The following is a 6,000-nucleotide window of genomic DNA, read 5'->3' as shown; positions in this document are numbered from 1 at the left end:
CATTTAGATGGAACATACTGCAGTTATGAGTCAATAAAGTGTTTCTATGTAAAACGATGTTATTGTTTGTTTTTATGCGAGTGACACGAATATAAATATTTAATGCGTCATAAACAGTGGAGGGAAGAGGAGATGCACAAAGAAGCTCAGCAATAAATACCTTTTATTATCAGAAAACAGCACCAGTAAACATGTTTATTTTCAACAAATGTGTTGATGTTAGAAAGACTTTTATCCAGATTTTAATGTGTATATTTTTTGCACATTTTGTTCTGTGAGTGAAAATAGATTTGTCCCCTCCAGTGAGCTAAAAGGTATCCTCTGCTTTATTTTGTATATTTTATTTAAAATTACGATATAATTTGCACTTGAATAACTTCACATGTAATGCTTTTAGTTAATGTTTTTAAAACATATAGTTTTTTGGACCTATATGGAGTAAATAGGCTAAACTTTTTTATGCAGGGGAAACATTTCCAAAAAAAAGTTTCACTTGTTTAAAAGTAAAAATAAACATAAAGGAATAATACTGTGTGATTTAATTATTTGTGCATGATTAGTTGTAAATTATGTTTGATCTTTTTACGTGTATTGGAAATTATTTGCAGTCAATATGCATTAAAACCATATTATCACCCTGCTGCTGCTGTTGACATTCAGCCCAGACATAAATTTTGTAAATCACTCCACAATGTTCTGTGTTCATATGTGTATGTAAATAAATAACTCTATATATTGTTTTCTTTTATTTATTTATTTTACAGGTTACCGTAGCATGACTACAAACCTTGTGTTGTGTAATGATAAATAAAGAGGTCTGTTAGCGCCCTGTACACACATGGTAATTACGCTTTTTGTTCCCCTGTCTCTGAAATATGTGTCTGCAGCTGGGTATGAAAAGTGGACCTGACACTGGAGAGTTTATTTTTAAACTGGTTCATACAAGGCACACTGGGAATACATCTAAAACACATGGCTGTACGAGTACATGAAAATCTAAAAGAGTCTCCCGTGAATGAAATGATTTTTGTCAGCGGCAGCAGCCGTGTTCGAGGACCCGAGTGAAAATAACCGTTAAGAGTACAGCTAATGGCTTTGGGCCGGAGCGGTTTCAGGCGTGTCATTGGACAGAAACCATGATGTGATTTTGTCAGACGATCCAGTACGGTCCTGAGTGGGCTGATGAAGTGATGAACCCCCTGAAGGGCTCTGACACAGGAGGCCGACAGAAGACGGGGCAGATAATAACATGGTGTGTGTGGAGGTGGTGGAGATGAGGAAATGGAGAACAGAGGATGGAGTGTGGAGGGGTGAAAGCCGCTGATCCATTTGAGGTGAGCGGCAGCCGGAGGGCGTCTGTCCTGCACCTCTGTGTTCTGCTGCCACTCATCCTCCAGCTAATAGTCTCACTCTGCTCTTCTTCCTCACGCTGCAGCAGCCTGCCTGTTTCGGAAGAGATGACTCCAGCTTGGGTGGCATAGGTGTCATTTACGCTGGGGGACAATGGGGACCCACCACTTTCTGAAGTGGCTGATTTTGTTGCCATCAATTTTTTAAAAGCATATTTGTTAAAAATGTTCTAAAAATTATGGACTAAGAACTGTGAAAAAAAGTTTATCTGCACAATAAGAAAGCCTGTAATGCTGTTTAAATATAGAAATAAAATAAATGTGCATTGTCCAAAAACTGTAACTTAAAACATAAAATAGCCCAAACACGTGCTGTAACTTTAACAGAATCTTCTCTCCCTGTGAACATGACAAACAGCTGAGCCAGTTTGTGACATCTTGTTTCTGTAACGTTTAACTTAACATCTGCAAAAGGTTGATTCATCATCTTAAGCTAACACTGTAAATTTTACTCTTTAAGTTGTTACTACTTTGTCATATTTTAGGGCAGTGATGTTGGAGAGGCCTGTTGTTATGCTGGGCTGACATACGTACATACCCTGGTGCTTTCTGTACAACGGAGGTGGTTTTGCAGGTGTGGATATGATGGATGATTGTTATACGTGCCTTACACATTGTCTGCTACTTTACTTGAGACTGAAACATCTCAACAGATATTTGATGCGTTGCTAGATAAGTAAAGTTTGTTTATGGCTTTATTAGAGACCCTAAGTTCTTTAACTCAACAACAGGAAACGAAGGCATAGCAGGACATGCAAGGGATGTTGCGGTCCGTGCCTTAAACCCCTCTGCCACCAAGAGAGCTCCATTGAAACAAAACCTTGAACAGACATTTGTAGTCCTCAGAGCACGAATCTTTCAGACTTTGGTTCACATCTGACCTTTCATCTAGCCCAGCGCCACCAGCTGGTCAAAGTTTTGAATTGTCCAGTGAAACATCTCGGCGCCTGCCAGAAGGACTGGAGCAAAATTTAGGCCAGACCAAACGGGAAGCTTCTGGTCTACAATATGAAGCGAATGCGTAAGTCCCTGAAACCTGCATTCTATTGAAAATCCAGCAGGGGGCGACTCTTCTGGTTGCACAAAGAAGTCCGGCTCCATTAGAAATAATGGGAAAATGTTTCTACTTGTCAGCTGATTTATTCCCTCAGTAAACTCTTTCCTGATGAGTTTATGGTCTCAGTCGCTAGTTTCAAGTCTTCTTCAACACAGCATGATGTTCATTTAGTAAATTATGGTCCCATTTATTTTAAAATAGACCACAAAGCAGAGTATGTTTCAGGGCAGGGTTATCTCTGATTGACAAGTTGTTACCATGGCGACCTGTCAATCAGGCTAGAGGGACTTGTACCCTCGGCGCTGTGTAAATTTAACCAGCGCCGCTGAAAAAGCTTATTAGGAGTCGGCTGTTCACTTTCTCTGGTGAGCACGTTTAGTTTTAAGATGACAGTTAACGTGAGTTACAGATGCACCCAGCTAAGCAAGCTAGCTAGCGCCGCACGCGGCCGTTAGCTCCGCCGTATGGTTACTTCCGGGGACTTTCTGGTTGCAAAAACTCGACATGGTGGCGCCCTATTGGCCAAACTCCAGGCTTCAAAATGGCAGTCCACAAACCAACGGGTGATGTCACAATGACTACGTCCATTCCTTATATACACCCTCCATCCTTAGACCCTTGATTCAGAGAAGAGAAACCCACCTTTAGCGAGGAAAAAAGCATCACATGACAGATGACGTGAGTACAGTATGTACCAACATGGTAAACTTAGAGTATGGACACATTTTAGTAACAAAACCCATTCTCATCCCAAATCGTCACGCTTGGTCAAGATGCAAAATGGGACACATGTTGGCCAAGCAACAGAATCAGATCCCACATCTTTACAGAAACCTGCTCCATCAACATCCTGGATCAAGCACTCGATGGGTGGTCCGTGTTCTGAGCTGTCAGCGCAAGACTCCGGCAAGATAAGAGGAGGTGGACTCATCGATGATGCTCGGTTTTCAAACACAGTCAAGACGGACTCTGTTTGTCAGACTGTTTAATGTGATGATGAAACCAGATTATCATCTTTTTGCTGCTCTTTAAATTCTTCAGGACGCAAATTTAAAAAAATGGGATGTTCTGGGTGTATACATGTATGTTAATAGCCTTTGTATATAAATTACTGTAGGCTATTGTTTGATTTTATTTTATTTACTTTATATGTTACCAATACACATTAAATTATCTGTGTGTCTACAAACTTTTGTTTCGTTATACAGCCTTGTACTACTATTATTTTATATTACTAGACCTACTTTTATGACACTAAAGGCTTCCAGACACTGAAGGATGTAACAAAGCGTTGGTATTCGACGCTCCGGGAAGAATAACAGGCTGAAATGTTCCAGTACATACCTTCATCCTCACAAAGAAAATTAATTTAAGGGAGGAGGGACCAGCTTTCAAAAACTAGTAGGGAAAAGTGTCTATTTCACTCTGTTCGTCCAGACTCAATGATTAAGCTACAAGTAGTTTACACAGGAGATAAATGGTGTTTCTTTGCTATTTTTTAACCATCAATCATGTTGAACTTTCATCCAGCGATATCCCAACAGGTGTTTCCTATGAGCTGTCTAAGCCAAAACACCTGTTCTGACATCACTGCTGGGGTGTAGCCAGATGTTACAAAGATCACAGAAGCTCCAGGTTGGTGCTTGATTATTCGGTGAGATTATTTCAGCCTTTTTTGTCATTGAAGCTACAGTCTGCTGTGAAATCAGTCTTCACATATGCCTCGCTGAGGTTTTATCAAACTGACGGTATGAAAATGCAGATAATCCCCAGGCTCTACAGTCCAGCTCTTTGGTGTTTCTCCAGATCTGTTTGGCTAAGGGTGAGTGTAGCTCACAGATTTGGGTGTCCGTCTCTGTCTGCCCACAGTTTGCTGCCAGACTTTGCCGCCTGCCAAGTCTGATCCATCTCATTAACGAACACACCTCCCCAGTGACTCCCCTCCTCTCCGCCTCCTCTCAGTCCGGCGTCGGGGACGTCGTCCCTCGTGTCCTGGTAATTAGAGCCGGAGGGCCGGATGAAGTGGTAAAGAGGTAAAAGAAGAGGAGGCGCGTGTAAGCTGTTTGTGTAAATCAAAGTCTCATTCAGGAGACCGAGGAAGTGTTTGGTCATCACAGCTTGGCGGTGAACAGACGGACACTGCTGAGCTTTGTTTTGGCTGCGTTTTTTATTCCGGTTGTTCTAATATTGGTCTCTCGCAGGACTTAATGGAGATTGTCTTCAGTCAGGAAGAGGACAGAAAAAACAGACAGCTGCTAAATGTCTGTGAACACCACACCAAAAAAACAAAGGGAGTTTGCCAGAACTATTAGGGGCAGCTGGCTCACAGAACAATATGCCCTCTATTGCACATATTTTACATCTTAAACCGAATGCAACAGAAGCTCAACTTTCCCAGTTAAGCTTCAGTTTGTCTGTTAGGACAGGGGAGAGAATGTGTTGTGGCTTAGGCCTGTTAACATGCTCCATGTAAGCAAAATCTGCAAAATCAAAATGTGTGAAGCAAGACTTGGTCACAGCAGCATTTAAAACAAAATAAATTTCTCAACGGCCACAATAAGACTGTTCGAGCACAGCAAGCCAGCACACATCTTTTAACTTAACACTGTCGACAAATAGCAAACCATCGTGACACAGCTGTGAGGAGAGCCGGAGAATCCAACATGGAGGAAGCTAATAAGCTAGCTTCTTAGCTGTGTGTCCCTGTGGCGGTGAGGGGTTTCCCCCATGCCCAGTGTGCAAAAAAACATGATGCAGGGCCATCTAGGGTGCCTCGACATGCATGAAAATGTGATGCTGGGCCCTCTTTGGTGCCCCAACTTGGGAGAAAACGTGATGCTTTGCCCTCTAGTCTGCCCCTTTGTGTGATGACATGTAGTAAAGTGCCCTCCAAGGTGACCCTATGTGCAAACAATGTGATGAAGTGCCCTTCCAGTGGAAGAAATGTGCCCTAGGGTGCCCCAACATGCCTGAAAACGTGATGCATTGCCCTCTAGTGCCTTCCAATGTGCCACAATGTGCAAAAAACATGATGAAGGGCCCTCTGCAGGGACAAACCAGGAATGTTCCCAGGTGCCCCTCAGACAGTCAGAGTCCGCCACTGGTGTGTCACCATCCAGGTTTACTGAAGCTCCTCTTTCAGAGTATAAACTGCTGCACACAGAGAGCAGGAGGACACACAGCTTTAATAAAGCTAATGTGAGTGACTAGACGTAGCCTATTCTGTACTGGCTAGCATGTTAGCAGTTAGCTCTCCAACCCGCCCTGAGTAATCACTCACCAAGCTTTGTGAGGGCACAATGAAATAAACAAGCTGGCATCAGTCATTGTTCTACAGAGAACATTTTATTTCTGCAGTTGTTTTATGACGATGACGTTCTCAAGAGCTCGTCTGCAAAGCTTTTTTTTTAAATATTCCCTGACGCTCACACACTTCCAGGAGAACCGTGAACAGGTTGTATAATGAGGACAAAATGAGCAGCGCAGTAAAAGTGCGAGCTGTTGTTGCTATAACCGGTTTAAACCTTCCTGTTT

Source organism: Micropterus salmoides, unplaced genomic scaffold, assembly GCF_014851395.1.
Source record: "Micropterus salmoides isolate LMB-PRFRI ecotype aquatic unplaced genomic scaffold, ASM1485139v1 Ms_hic_scaffold_6, whole genome shotgun sequence".
In the NCBI taxonomy this organism is placed as follows: domain Eukaryota; kingdom Metazoa; phylum Chordata; class Actinopteri; order Centrarchiformes; family Centrarchidae; genus Micropterus; species Micropterus salmoides.
The sequence above is the reverse complement of the archived record's forward strand: the minus strand, read 5'-3'. Positions refer to the sequence as shown.